The following is a 14,828-nucleotide window of genomic DNA, read 5'->3' on the forward strand; positions in this document are numbered from 1 at the left end:
CTGGGGAGAGGAAAGTCAAGGCTTCCCTACTTAGGCTGTTGCACCCGCGACCCGACCTCATATAAGATGGCTGGATGGAGATTTAGAATGCATTAAAAAAAAAAATCCATCCATCGTGGTGTTTTTCATAATGATTGTAAACGGTAGGCAAAATTCCCCCACAACATATGCAGTTCCCTTTTAGAGACATAATCCACTTTGCTTGTCCTCTCAAGTTTGCACATGTTTTAGTATTAGTACATGCAAACTGTCAGGGGTATTTGTTGTTCAACCCCAAGATGCAGAGACGGACGCAGGCATAGAATACGAAAACATGATTAAATTAAAACAAAACAAGAACAAACAAAGAGCCCGCATGTGGGTGGAATAACAAACTAAGGGAGCTAGCACTGGAAGCTAGAAAACAAACAGGAACTTTAGCTTGGAAGCTCGTGGATAGCAAACTGAAAAACTAGAAATAACTAGTGCTAACAGAAACTGTCTAGCGCTACGACGACCAGGAAAAAATGTAGCATGACAGGTAGTAGCTGTAACAAAACGACACGCAGCACGACAAGAGCGATATGTGGCAACGACAATACAAATGACAGTACAATGATCCAGCAACTGACACAAGACAAAGCAGGTACAAATAGGAGCGGGCTGATTGGCAACAGGTGTGGCCAGGTGCCAATCAGCCGCAGCTGAGGAGGAACACAGCACTCAGGGAACGAGACAGGAAGCTGACCAAATAGGAACTAAAGACAGGAGATACTAAACACAGAGGAAACAGACAAATCCAGAGGAAAAAACTAAAACATAGACAAACTGTCAGGGGAAAGCCTGACATAAACTTTTAGTAAATCAGGCCCCAGGTCAATCAATCAATCAATCAATGTTTACTTATATAGCCCTAAATCACTAGTGTCTCAAAGGGCTGCACAAACCACTACGACATCCTCGGTAGGCCCACATAAGGGCAAGGAAAACTCACACCCAGTGGGACGTCGGTGACAATGATGACTATGAGAACCTTGGAGAGGAGGAAAGCAATGGATGTCGAGCGGGTCTAACATGATACTGTGAAAGTTCAATCCACAATGGATCCAACACAGTCGCGAGAGTCCAGTCCAAAGCGGATCCAACACAGCAGCGAGAGTCCCGTTCACAGCGGAGCCAGCAGGAAACCATCCCAAGTGGAGGCGGATCAGCAGCGCAGAGATGTCCCCAGCCGATACACAGGCAAGCAGTACATGGCCACCGGATCGGACCGGACCCCCTCCACAAGGGAGAGTGGGACATACGAGAAAAAGAAAAGAAACGGCAGATCAACTGATCTAAAAAGGGAGTCTATTTAAAGTCTAGAGTATACAAATGAGTTTTAAGGTGAGACTTAAATGCTTCTACTGAGGTGGCATCTCAAACTGTTACCGGGAGGGCATTCCAGAGTACTGGAGCCAGAACGGAAAACGCTCTATAGCCCGCAGACTTTTTTTGGGCTTTGGGAATCACTAATAAGCCAGAGTTCTTTGAAGGCAGATTTCTTGCCGGGACATATGGTGCAATACAATCGGCAAGATAGGATGGAGCTAGACCGTGTAGTATTTTATACGTAAGTAGTAAAACCTTAAAGTCACATCTTAAGTGCACAGGAAGCCAGTGCAGGTGAGCCAGTATAGGTATATATGTATGTATATCTGTATATAAAGGTATATACAGTATAGGTATATATGTATGTATATATGTATATAAAGGTATATACAGTATAGGTATATATGTATGTATATATGTATATAAAGGTATATACAGTATAGGTATATATGTATGTATATATGTATATAAAGGTATATACAGTATAGGTATATATGTATGTATATCTGTATATAAAGGTATATACAGTATAGGTATATATGTATGTATATATGTATATAAAGGTATATACAGTACAGGCGTAATGTGATCAAACTTTCTTGTTCTTGTCAAAAGTCTAGCAACCGCATTTTGTACCAACTGTAATCTTTTAATGCTAGACATGGGGAGACCCCAAAATAATACGTTACAGTAATCGAGGCGAGACGTTACAAACGCATGGATAATGATCTCAGCGTCTTTAGTGGACAGAATGGAGCAAATGTTTGCGATATTACGGAGATGAAAGAAGGCTGTTTTAGTAACGCTTTTAATGTGTGACTCAAAGGAGAGAGTTGGGTCGAAGATAATACCCAGATTCTTTACCGTGTCGCCTTGTTTAATTGTTTGGTTGTCAAATGTTAAAGTTGTATTACTAAATAGAGGTCGGTGTCTAGCAGGACCGATAATCAGCATTTCCGTTTTTTTGGCGTTGAGTTGCAAAAAGTTAGCGGACATCCATTGTTTAGGTGTTAAGGTGTACTCAAACAACAAACTATGTGGCTCCATCTTGTCACTATGGCTATTTAAGACTATATTTTAGTACAGTAGACTACAATATCGTATATAACGTCAGACAGTTACATTTCCTGTTCCTAACGTATTACAGTGTGAGAACATGGGTAGTACCTTTCACCTTGAATGGAAGGCCACACATTGTCAGGGTTTTTATATTTTAATACTTTTCAACCACATAATGCTCACTTGCACATTTGCTGTACGAAACACAAACAAATTATCGCAAAAAAAGAACAAACTTATGCAGTAATATAACAAGGCAACTATGATATAATGCCAGAAATGCATAGAGACTGTAATCTTATATTCCTTCACACGCAAGTGCATAGAGAATCCAGCACCCGACAGATAGATGCATGCTTCCACACGAAAGGACGAGGACCACGTAGAAAAGTAGACTAGAATTAGGCTTTGATAGAAACACACGCGTCAGCTTTAGGTGAGTGTAACTTTACGCTAGCATGGGCTAGGCGGTTAAGAGTGTGAGAGAAGATGGTTGGTCTAGTAGCCTGTGGTATGAAATAAGACAACTAGTTATCTTGGTTTCGACTGCATTAAAGGCCTACTGAAATGAGATGTTCTTATTTAAACGGGGATAGCAGCTCCATTCTATGTGTCATACTTCATCATTTCGCCATATTGCCATATTTTTGCTGAAAGGGTTTAGTAGAGAACATCCACGATAAAGTTGGCAACTGGAGAAAAGCCCTGCCTCTACCGGACGTCGCAGACGATGACGTCACACGTGTGGGGGCTCCTCACATACTCATATTGTTTTAAATCAGGGGTGTCAAACTCAAATACGGAGTGGGTCAAAATTCAAAACTGAACGAAGCCGCGGGCCGAGGTTGAACAAATTAATCCTTTAATAGGGACCCAAACATGTTTTGCATTGAATATTGACCAAGCAAGGCTTATATAACTTTAGTAACATGCAAAATCGTGTTTTAAATAATAATAATTAAAAAATATCAATGGCATATCAAATAAGATAAAAATACAAATTGAATGCCTCTTTTCGGCGGCGGGTTTAAGTTTGGTGGTAGCGGGGGTGTATATTGTAGCGTCCCAGAAGAGTTAGTGATGCAAAGGGTTCTGGGTATTTTTTCGGTTGTGTTTATGTTGTGTTACGGTGCTGATGTTCTCCCGAAATGTGTTTGTCATTCTTGTTTGCTGTGGGTTCACAGTGTGGCGTATATTTGTAACAGTGTTAAAGTTGTTTATACGGCCACCCTCAGTGTGACCTGTATGGCTGTTGACCAAGAATGCCTTGCATACACTTGTGTGTGTGTATGAGCCGCATATATTATGTGAGTGGGCCGGCACGCTGTTTGTATAAAGGAAAAGTGGACATGGCGATATGTAGAGAACGCCAAAGGCAGTGCTTTTACGGCACGCCCCCAATATTATTGTCCGGGTGGAAATCGGGAGAAATTCGGGAGGGGCACTGAACTTCGGGAGTCTCCCGGGAAAATCGGGAGGGTTGATGAGTAAGAGTATTAGTGGTGAATGCGGTGTTACAGCGGCGGGCCAGTTCTAATGTTCATTTGATATTGCCTCAAGGGCCAAATGAAATTACACGGCGGGCCAAATTTGGCCCGCGGGCTAGAGTTTGACGCCCCAGGTTTTAAATGGAAGCCTCCAACAAAAAGTGTTATTCGGACCGAGAAAACGACCATTTCCCCATTAATTTGAGTGAGGTGAAAGATTTGTGTTTGAGGATATTGATAGTGTAACTCCTTCCAAATAGCACTGACACAATGGCTTTCTTTGACTGATTTATTGAAGGCTTCCTTTCCCTTCAATTCACCGTGAAAACTGTTAATAAAATAAAGCAAAACGTAAAAATAACATGCACAGCATGTGGCTCAAACATTTTACCGAAGTAAAATACAAACACAACTAGGGATGCACCGAAATGAAAATTTGTGGCCGAAGCCGAATCTGAATAAAATTTAAACGCTTGGCCGAAGGCCGAATACCAAATAATGAATGCAGTTTTTCACAATTTTTCAAATATTGCATAAATAGCCTAGAATAAATATTTAGACATGTTTTTCAAATAAAGTAATTTTTTATTGAATATTGACTTTTTTTAATATTCCAGTAGTCTTTGCTTTTCAAAAAAAAAGCACAGTTTTTCATTTATATTAGGCCTTCAAACAAAACATGCATTCCCCCCCCAAAAATAAAGTGCATTAAAGTGGATAAACCCACAACAAATGAATTATTGTCCTTTTGGCAAAAGTCTGCTTAGCCACAGTAGATATGCTAATAATGTAAACAGAAGGCTTAAGTAAATCTCAATAAGTGTGTGCTTGTAACCTCATACACTTATACAGGTAGCCTACACAACAGGCTAATAATGTAAACAGAGGCCCCACTAAGTGTGTGCTTGTAACCTCATACACTTATACAGGTACACAACATTGTAACCTCATACACTTATACAGGTAGCCTACACAACATTGTAACCTCATACACTTATACAGGTAGCCTACACAACAGACTAATAATGTAAACAGAGGCCCCACTAAGTGTGTGCTTGTAACCTCATACACTTATACAGGTACACAACATATCCCAATGTAACCTCATACACTTATACAGGTACACAACATTGTAACCTCATACACTTATACAGGTACACAACATATCCCAATGTAACCTCATACACTTATACAGGTACACAACATTGTAACCTCATACACTTATACAGGTACACAACATTGTAACCTCATACACTTATACAGGTACACAACATATCCCAATGTAACCTCATACACTTATACAGGTACACAACATATCCCAATGTAACCTCATACACTTATACAGGTACACAACATTGTAACCTCATACACTTATACAGGTACACAACAATGTAACCTCATACACTTATACAGGTACACAAAATTGTAACCTCATACACTTATACAGGTACACAACATTGTAACCTCATACACTTATACAGGTACACAACATTGTAACCTCATACACTTATACAGGTACACAACATTGTAACCTCATACACTTATACAGGTACACAACATTGTAACCTCATACACTTATACAGGTACACAACATATCCCAATGTAACCTCATACACTTATACAGGTACACAACATTGTAACCTCATACACTTATACAGGTACACAACATATCCCAATGTAACCTCATACACTTATACAGGTACACAACATTGTAACCTCATACACTTATACAGGTACACAACATTGTAACCTCATACACTTATACAGGTACACAACATATCCCAATGTAACCTCATACACTTATACAGGTACACAACATATCCCAATGTAACCTCATACACTTATACAGGTACACAACATTGTAACCTCATACACTTATACAGGTACACAACATATCCCAATGTAACCTCATACACTTATACAGGTACACAACATATCCCAATGTAACCTCATACACTTATACAGGTACACAACATTGTAACCTCATACACTTATACAGGTACACAACAATGTAACCTCATACACTTATACAGGTACACAAAATTGTAACCTCATACACTTATACAGGTACACAACATTGTAACCTCATACACTTATACAGGTACACAACATTGTAACCTCATACACTTATACAGGTACACAACAATGTAACCTCATACACTTATACAGGTACACAACATTGTAACCTCATACACTTATACAGGTACACAACATTGTAACCTCATACACTTATACAGGTACACAACATTGTAACCTCATACACTTATACAGGTACACAACATATCCCAATGTAACCTCATACACTTATACAGGTACACAACATTGTAACCTCATACACTTATACAGGTACACAACATTGTAACCTCATACACTTATACAGGTACACAACATTGTAACCTCATACACTTATACAGGTACACAACATTGTAACCTCATACACTTATACAGGTACACAACATTGTAACCTCATACACTTATACAGGTACACAACATTGTAACCTCATACACTTATACAGGTACACAACATATCCCAACGTCACTGCACGTTGGTTGATTGCGTCACCGCGTCAAAAACTTGCGTCACACGCCACTATTCGGCCTTGTTTTTAACTCATTCCACCGAAGGCCGAATGTGGCTTTTTTTTGCCATATTCGGCCGAATATATTCGGTTACCGATTAATCGGTGCATCCCTAGAAATGACAAATACCTCGTTGGCCTGCATGCTTCTTTTAGGAGGAAATTGTGATCTTCTGGCTCTTATAGCGCAAACGCTGAAAGTCCTTGTGACACTTTTTAGTCCTTTTACCATCAGTCGCTCTCTTTATCTCTTCTCATTGCATCAAACAGATGTTCACTCATACCCGGAAGTAGCTTCCTTATATCCGTTCACAGACCAATCGAGACACTTCAAAACAAAAGCATGCCCACAAACCCAACAAAAAGGCATGAAATTACATTTTTAGACATAGTAACTTAAATAAAGCCTTCTTATGAACTTTTATACATTTTGATTTAAATCCCCTTTTATGAACTTAACTTATTCTGTTCTTAGAGAAATAAAACAGATATACAGATAGTAGCGACGGATTAGAAAAAAAAAAAGATGAAAAAAAATAAGTTAAAAAAACAAAACGCGATTGCATTGGGATGGATTCCGATGTTTTTAGAGACATTTACTAGGATAATTCTGGGAAATCCTTTATCTTTCTGTTGTGTTACAGTACCTGATAGTCGGACGTGTACGTCCACAGCCAGGGGTTGACGCCAGTGTCTCATGGAAGTCGACGGCAGCTGTACGGGAGGCGCAAGCTCAGCTGATATCCGGCAAGTGGCGACTTTTTAACCACAATTTTCTCACCGAAACCTGCTGGTTGACAAGTGGTCGGGATCCATGTCCGCTGTGATCCATAGTAAAGTTTCAAATTCGTGAATTTTAAACAAGGAATCCCCGTGTGTTTGTGTGGCCAAAGGCTAAACCTGGCACGTGCACACATTGGGCCCTATGGGTGCCCTTTTTTGCCTCGTCTTAAAAAGTGCCTTCTGCCTGTGTGTGTGGGTTTTTTTTTTCCTTTAAACATTAATAAATTCCTGTTAGGGATGTAAAAAAACAAAACAAAACAAAAAAACAGCGGTACAAAAACTCCAGGTTTTGTTGTAATACCGGGTTGTTTAAGCCTGCTGCTTCCACCAGAGAGAGAGAGAGAGGGCGAGTGAGTGAGAGGACACGCCCCTGAGGAGACGTGACGGTAGAGCAACTTGAACCTGTGAGTTATGGTCCACTACACCACAGGGGCGGTTTAGCTCGGTTGGTAGAGTGGCCGTGCCAGCAACTTGAGGGTTGCAGGTTCAATTCCCGCTTCTGCCATCCTAGTCACTGCCGTTGTGTCCTTGGGCAAGACACATTACCCACCTGCACCCAGTGCCACCCACACTGGTTTGAATGTAACTTAGATATTGGGTTTCACTATGTAAAGCGCTTTGAGTCACTAGAGAAAAAGCGCTATATAAATATAATTCACTTCACTTATTCAGCATCTAATATGGGTAATATTTCTGAAAAACGCGGTATTATTCTATTATTCAATGCGTCAACTTCTGTTTTTGCCGGACGTCGGAGCATGGCGCATCAATTGAGCACGGCACATCAATTCCGCACAGAGCAGGAAGTAGTGTACAAAATACAAAATAAAACACTGTATTTACGGCGGATCACATTTCTCTCACAGTAGAGGTTTAGATATAAAGATGTATTGCGTTTCAGTTGTTTAGTCTGAGCATTAAGTGAGAAAGACCATAAGTTACAACTTGATGGTGTTTTCATAAAGTTAAGGGAAGGACAGACTTTCACTTTGAAGTTTTTTCCATTTGGGTATTTATTTTTTTTCGAAGTTCATGTTGCACTGTTCAATGTTCAATATTAAAGTGCTTATCTTTAACAATAAATAGCCTAGTAATAAACCAGTGTTTTGTTGCTTTTCATGTCTTCTAAGCCTATGATAATGTGAATTAACTCATTATGAAAATACTTTGTTGACACAAAAGAAATGGCAATCACTTTTACCTACAAAGGACACACAGCTAAGTAGTTAGCTTCCTATGAGCACATTTAATTTTACATTAATTTCCATATTGTGTAAAGGACCAAAAAAAAATGTCCTGCCCTTTTCTGACTTTGAGCCCCTGCCCCTCTATAATCATGTGCACGCCCCTGCTTCCCAACTCCATCTTTCTACTGGGACTTCTCCAATATTAATTGAACAAATTGCAAAAGATTCGACACAGATGTCCAAAATACTGTGTAATTATGCCGTTAAATCAGACGACTTTTAGCTGTGTGTGTGTGCAGCGCTCATACTTCCTAAAAACCTGTGACGTCTTGCATGCACGTCATCATTACACCACGTTTTCAAGACGAAACTCCCGGGAAATTTAAAATTGCAATTTAGTAAACTAAAGCGGCCGTATTGGCATGTGTTGCAATGTTAATATTTCATCAATGATATATAAACTATCAGACTGTGTGGTGGCTAGTAGTGGCTTTTAGTAGGACTTTAAATGTATTGACACAAGAACATAAATACCGCAGATAAGCCAATAGAAAATAAAAGAAAATGCCCCAAACAAAAATAGAAGATACAGTCCTGCTTTCTTTTCGAAACCAGTCCACAGTTCAGTTCAAAAGATACGCAAAATGCAACGACTTTCTCGTCAGTCAAAAAGTTCAGTTAAAAAACAAAAGTAATCCAAAAAGTTTGCAGCGGAGGAGAAAAAAAAAATGCTTGTCCTACCGCATAGATGTTTAGTTCGCCATTTTGTTGAGTTGAGTTTAAAGGTGGATCGGGAGCTCAGGTTGTTTGGGTCCCCAGGTATTCCTTCCCGGGAAAAAAACCTGACCTAAAAGTCCAAAAAACAAAGTATGCATACTATAAGCATTCAATTGTCCAGAATGACTCATTTTTTGTACTAATAAACAATTAATATGACATCATTTAACCATGTTGATGAATATGCAATCATGAGTCCAATAAAAATGAACATTCATAATACATTTCTAATAATACAGATCACGATTTCTTATCTAAAGTGATCAAACTCAATCACGGATCAATTACAAGTTCTATTACAAGTGCCATCCATCCATCCATCCATCTTCTTCTTCTGCTTATCCGAGGTCGGGTCGCGGGGGCAACAGCCTAAGCAGGGAAACCCAGACTTCCCTCTCCCCAGCCACTTGGTCTAGCTCTTCCCGGGGGATCCCGAGGCGTTCCCAGGCCAGCCGGGAGACATAGTCTTCCCAACGTGTCCTGGGTCTTCCCCGTGGCCTCCTACCGGTTGGACGTGCCCTAAACACCTCCCTAGGGAGGCGTTCGGGTGGCATCCTGACCAGATGCCCGAACCACCTCATCTGGCTCCTCTCCATGTGGAGGAGCAGCGGCTTTACTTTGAGTTCCTCCCGGATGGCAGAGCTTCTCACCCTATCTCTAAGGGAGAGCCCCGCCACACGGCGGAGGAAACTCATTTGGGCCGCTTGTACCCGTGATCTTATCCTTTCGGTCATGACCCAAAGCTCATGACCATAGGTGAGGATGGGAACGTAGATCGACCGGTAAATTGAGAGCTTTGCCTTCCGGCTCAGCTCCTTCTTCACCACAACGGATCGGTAAAACGTCTGCATTACTGAAGACGCCGCACCGATCCGCCTGTCGATCTCACCATCCACTCTTCCCTCACTTGTGAACAAGACTCCTAGGTACTTGAACTCCTCCACTTGGGGCAGGGTCTCCTCCCCAACCCGGAGATGGCACTCCACCCTTTTCCGGGCAAGAACCATGGACTCGGACTTGGAGGTGCTGATTCTCATTCCGGTCGCTTCACACTCGGCTGCGAACCGATCCAGCGAGAGCTGAAGATCCCGGTCAGATGAAGCCATCAGGACCACATCATCTACAAAAAGTAGAGACCTAATCCTGCGGTCACCAAACCGGAACCCATCAACGCCTTGACTGCGCCTAGAAATTCTGTCCATAAAAGTTATGAACAGAATCGGTGACAAATGGCAGCCTTTGCGGAGTCCAACCTTCACTGGAAATGTGTTCGACTTACTGCCGGCAATGTGGACCAAGTTCTGACACTGATCATACAGGGAGTGGACCGCCACAATAAGACAGTCCGATACCCCATACTCTCTGAGCACTCCCCACAGGACTTCCCGAGGGACACGGTCCAATGCCTTCTCCAAGTCCACAAAGCACATGTAGACTGGTTGGGCAAACTCCCATGCACCCTCAAGAACCCTGCCCAGAGTATAGAGCTGGTCCACAGTTCCACGACCAGGACGAAAACCACACTGTTCCTCCTGAATCCGAGGTTGGACTATCCAGCGTAGCCTCCTCTCCAGTACACCTGAATAAACCTGACCGGGAAGTCTGAGGAGTGTGATCCCACCATAGTTGGAACTATAAACTAGTTTCATAATAATACTCATTATCAGAAACTCAATGAATCATGATTGAAATTCAAGTACTTGTCCAAACATTCAAAGTTGGTAAACAATTGTAAGCATTTCACCAATTTCGCGCACTTAGCAAACTATACGTCATTTTCATTGTGCGCAAGACGAGATTTTGTTTGAAAATGGCGCAACCGTGCAAACGGATGGTTTGAGGACGGCTGAAGAAGAATTTGCGGGATTCTGCACAGAAAGCTACATCGAACAGAAGAAGAACAGCAAAACAGTCTCCCAACACTGCGTGGACGGCATCAAGGGTTAGTTAGGGTTAGTACCCAGAACTTCCAACATGATCAATATATACCTGGAAGCAATTTCCAAAATTGCCAAAAAGATTGTGCATTATACAAATTGCGCCCATTAATTTGCAAAATGTGCACCACACATTATTCAAATATTTAGCTGGAAGCAATTTGCAAAAAGATAGTGCATTATACAAATTGCTCACATTGGTATTGTTCCTACAACACAATCAAGCAGAGTAAAATTAAAGTCAATCAATCAATCAATCAATGTTTATTTATATAGCCCTAAATCACAAATGTCTCAAAGGACTGCACAAACCACTACGACTACGACATCCTCGGAAGAACCCACATAAGGGCAAGGAAAACTCACACCCAGTGGGACGCCAGTGACAATGATGACTATGAGAAACCTTGGAGAGGACCTCAAATGTGGACAATCCCCCGCCCCCTCTAGGGGACCGAAAGCAATGGATGTCGAGCGGGTCTAACATGATACTGTGAAAGTTCAACACAGCCGCGAGAGTTCAGTTCAAAGCGGATCCAAGACAGCAGCGAGAGTCCCTGTCCACAGGAAACCATCCCAAGCGGAGTCGGATCAGCAGCGTAGAGATGTCCCCAACCGATACACAGTGTTGCGCAACAAACCAAATACCTGCGTTCCATCTAGAGCAGTGGTTCTCAACCTTTTTTCAGTGATGTACCACCCTGCCTGTAGCTTGTGGCGTCCATGCAGCTGCCGTCGACTCCCCTGAGACACTGCGCGTCACGACACCCGTGGACACACCCTACCGACTATCAGGTACTATTTAACTCACTAAAACACTAGCAACGCAATAGAAAGATAAGGGATTTCCCAGAATGATCCTAGTAAATGTGTTTAAAAACATTGGAATCCGTCCCAATGCAATCGCATTTTTTTTTTTTCTAGTCTGTCGCTATCAATATCCTCAAACACAAATCTTTCATCCTCGCTCAAATTAATGGGGAAATTGTCGTTTTCTCGGTCCGAATAGCACTTTTTGTTGGAGGCTCTGTCAGGCCAAATTTCTTCTCCCTACAACCCCCCCCCCCCCCATTTACTTCCGGGGTCATGATTAATACAGACGTTTTGTTAACGCTGTATTATAAAAAATATAACGCCATATTATAAAAATACAGACGTTTTGTTAACGCTATATTATAAACAAAATTTAAAAAAATGAAAAAAACAATTTACAAACACAAGCTTGGGTTGACGTGAGAGGAAACGTGAGGAAACGTGACCCCGGAAGTAAATGTGTCTTCCCATGGCTTGTGTTTGTAAATTGTTTTTTGAATTTTTTTTTTTATAATATAGCATTAACAAAACGTCTGTATTTTTATAATATAGCGTTATATTTTTAAAATATAGAGTTAACAAAACGCCTGTATTAATCATGACCCCGGAAGTAAATGGGGGGGGAAGGTTTTGCAGGGGGGATGAAATTTGGCGTGACAGCTCCCATTAAAAACAATGTGAATATGTGAGGAGCCATCAACATGTTGGATAAGCTCCGAGCAATCGGATTGGACGAAACCTCATGGAGCTGGATGCAATCTTACTTGGAGGGGAGGAAACAGGTGGTACAGGTGAACGGCACCATGTCCCCTCCCCTCTCAGTAAGCTGTGGAGTCCCCCAAGGCAGTATACTAGGACCTTTACTGTTCCTAATATACGTGAATGACATGCCATCAACATGCCACTGTCAATTGTTCCTGTTTGTGGATGACTCGCCCTGCTGGTATCCGGCAAGGACAAGTCACAGGTGGAACAAATCCTCAGTGCTGAACTCCTCAATATTTGCACCTGGCTCGCCGACAACAAGCTATCCATACACTTAGGTAAAAGGGAATCCATCCTATTTGGGTCCCATATCAAACTTAAGAAGGTCAGTGACTTGACTATAAAAGTGGGTGACATTGTTATCACCAGGAAAGATGAGATCACCTACCTAGCTTCCATTCTAGAGGCTAATCTTTCCTGTGATAAAATGGCAACCAAGGTCATCAAAAAGGTCAACCAAAGAACCAGATTCCTCTACAGAATCTCCTCTCTGGTCAACAAAAGCACCTTGAGGATTCTAGCGGGAACTCTCATTCAACCCTTCTTTGATTACGCTTGCACCTCCTGGTACCCCAGCACCTCCAAAACCCTCAAATCTAGACTCCAAACATCCCAGAACAAGCTAATCCGGTTACTTTTAGACCTCCACCCCAGATCACACCTCACTCCAACCCACTTCTCCAAAGTGGGCTGGCTCAGGGTGGAGGACAGAGTCAAACAACTTGCACTGAGCCTAGTCTATAAAACCTCCCTGATACTGAAGTACATGTCAAACTACTTCCTTAACGTAAATGACCGCCATAACCACAACACCAGGGGGAGCTCCACAAACCACGTTAAACCCAGATTCCGATCTAACAAAGGTCTTAACTCATTCTCTTTCTATGCCACATCAATGTGGAATGCACTCCCAACAGGTATAAAAGTAAGTGCATCTCTATATTCCTTCAAAAGCGCTCTAAAACAACACCTCCAGGCAACTTCAACACTTTACTAATACCCTCCTCCATTCACATCCCATCTCCCCGGATTATAAACAACTCAAATGTACTTCTAATGTATATACTTGTTCTTATGCTATGTGAACTCACTATGTTCTCTGCTGGCTGTACATATCCTACTAAATAAGACCTACACTGTTTCAATGTCCACATTTCTCTGTTGATGCAATTGTTGATGACTGAAGTACTGATATCAACCAAAGCTCCTCATCCCAACCCCCGGATTGTAAATAATGTCAATAATTCAATGTACATACTATGATGATTAACCTGTGTGATGACTGAATTATGTTGATAGTATATATTTGTACCATGAATTGATGAAGGTGGACCCCGACTTAAACAAGTTGAAAAACTTATTGGGGTGTTACCATTTAGTGGTCAATTGTACGGAATATGTACTGTACTGTGCAATCTACTAATAAAAGTATCAATCAATCAATCAATCAATCAAAACGTCATCGTCTGCTACTTCCGGTAGAGGCAGGACATTTCTCTTAACACCGAAAGTTGCGAACTTTATCTTCGAGGTTCTCTACTAAATCCTTTCAGCAAAAATATGGCAATATCTGGAAATGATGAAGTATGACACATAGAATGGAGCTGCTATCCCCGTTTAAATAAGAACATCTCATTTCAGTAGAACTTTAATCCAACATGTTGGCTGTATGGAGAAATAGTAGCAGTTAGCGCCTAAGCTAAACAGACGCAAACATAATATTGGCGACATGGCACATGATTGTGATTTTTTAATTCCGTTGAGTATGCCATGGCAAATGACTCACCTAATTATGAAGTTTGAAAAGTGTGAGTATGAGAAGATTTTGCGAGTTTCTTCTCCCGCGTGTCTCACAGCAACAAGAGAGTGCCTTGTCAAGTGCGCAGTACTTACTTAAGCGGAAGCGAGCGCCATTTTGGGGCAGGAAGTAACCCTCCATAATAAAAGTCTTTGCACTGTATGCATGTGTTTAAAGGCCTACTGAAATGAGATTTTCTTATTTAAACGGGGAGAGCAGGTCCATTCTATGTGTCATACTTGATCGTTTCGCCATATTGCCATATTTTTGCTGAAAAGGATTTAGTAGAGAAC

At 41.4% G+C, this 14,828-nt stretch overlaps 1 protein-coding gene across 1 annotated transcript in view; it reads right to left on the reverse strand.

The window, feature by feature from the left end:
* Positions 1-14,828, reverse strand: part of si:ch211-106h4.4 (MAM and LDL-receptor class A domain-containing protein 1) — a 208,028-nt gene that overhangs the window by 191,775 nt on the left and 1,425 nt on the right. The window contains exons 1-2 of the mRNA XM_061921077.1: positions 14,524-14,828; positions 9,187-9,292 (exon numbers count right to left, since the gene is read on the reverse strand). The exon at positions 14,524-14,828 is cut by the window's right edge and continues 1,425 nt beyond it. The gene's annotated coding sequence lies outside the window, so the exon portion shown is untranslated. The remainder of the gene's footprint in view (positions 1-9,186; positions 9,293-14,523) is intronic.

This window comes from Nerophis ophidion, linkage group LG14 (assembly GCF_033978795.1).
Source record: "Nerophis ophidion isolate RoL-2023_Sa linkage group LG14, RoL_Noph_v1.0, whole genome shotgun sequence".
In the NCBI taxonomy this organism is placed as follows: Eukaryota; Metazoa; Chordata; class Actinopteri; order Syngnathiformes; family Syngnathidae; genus Nerophis; species Nerophis ophidion.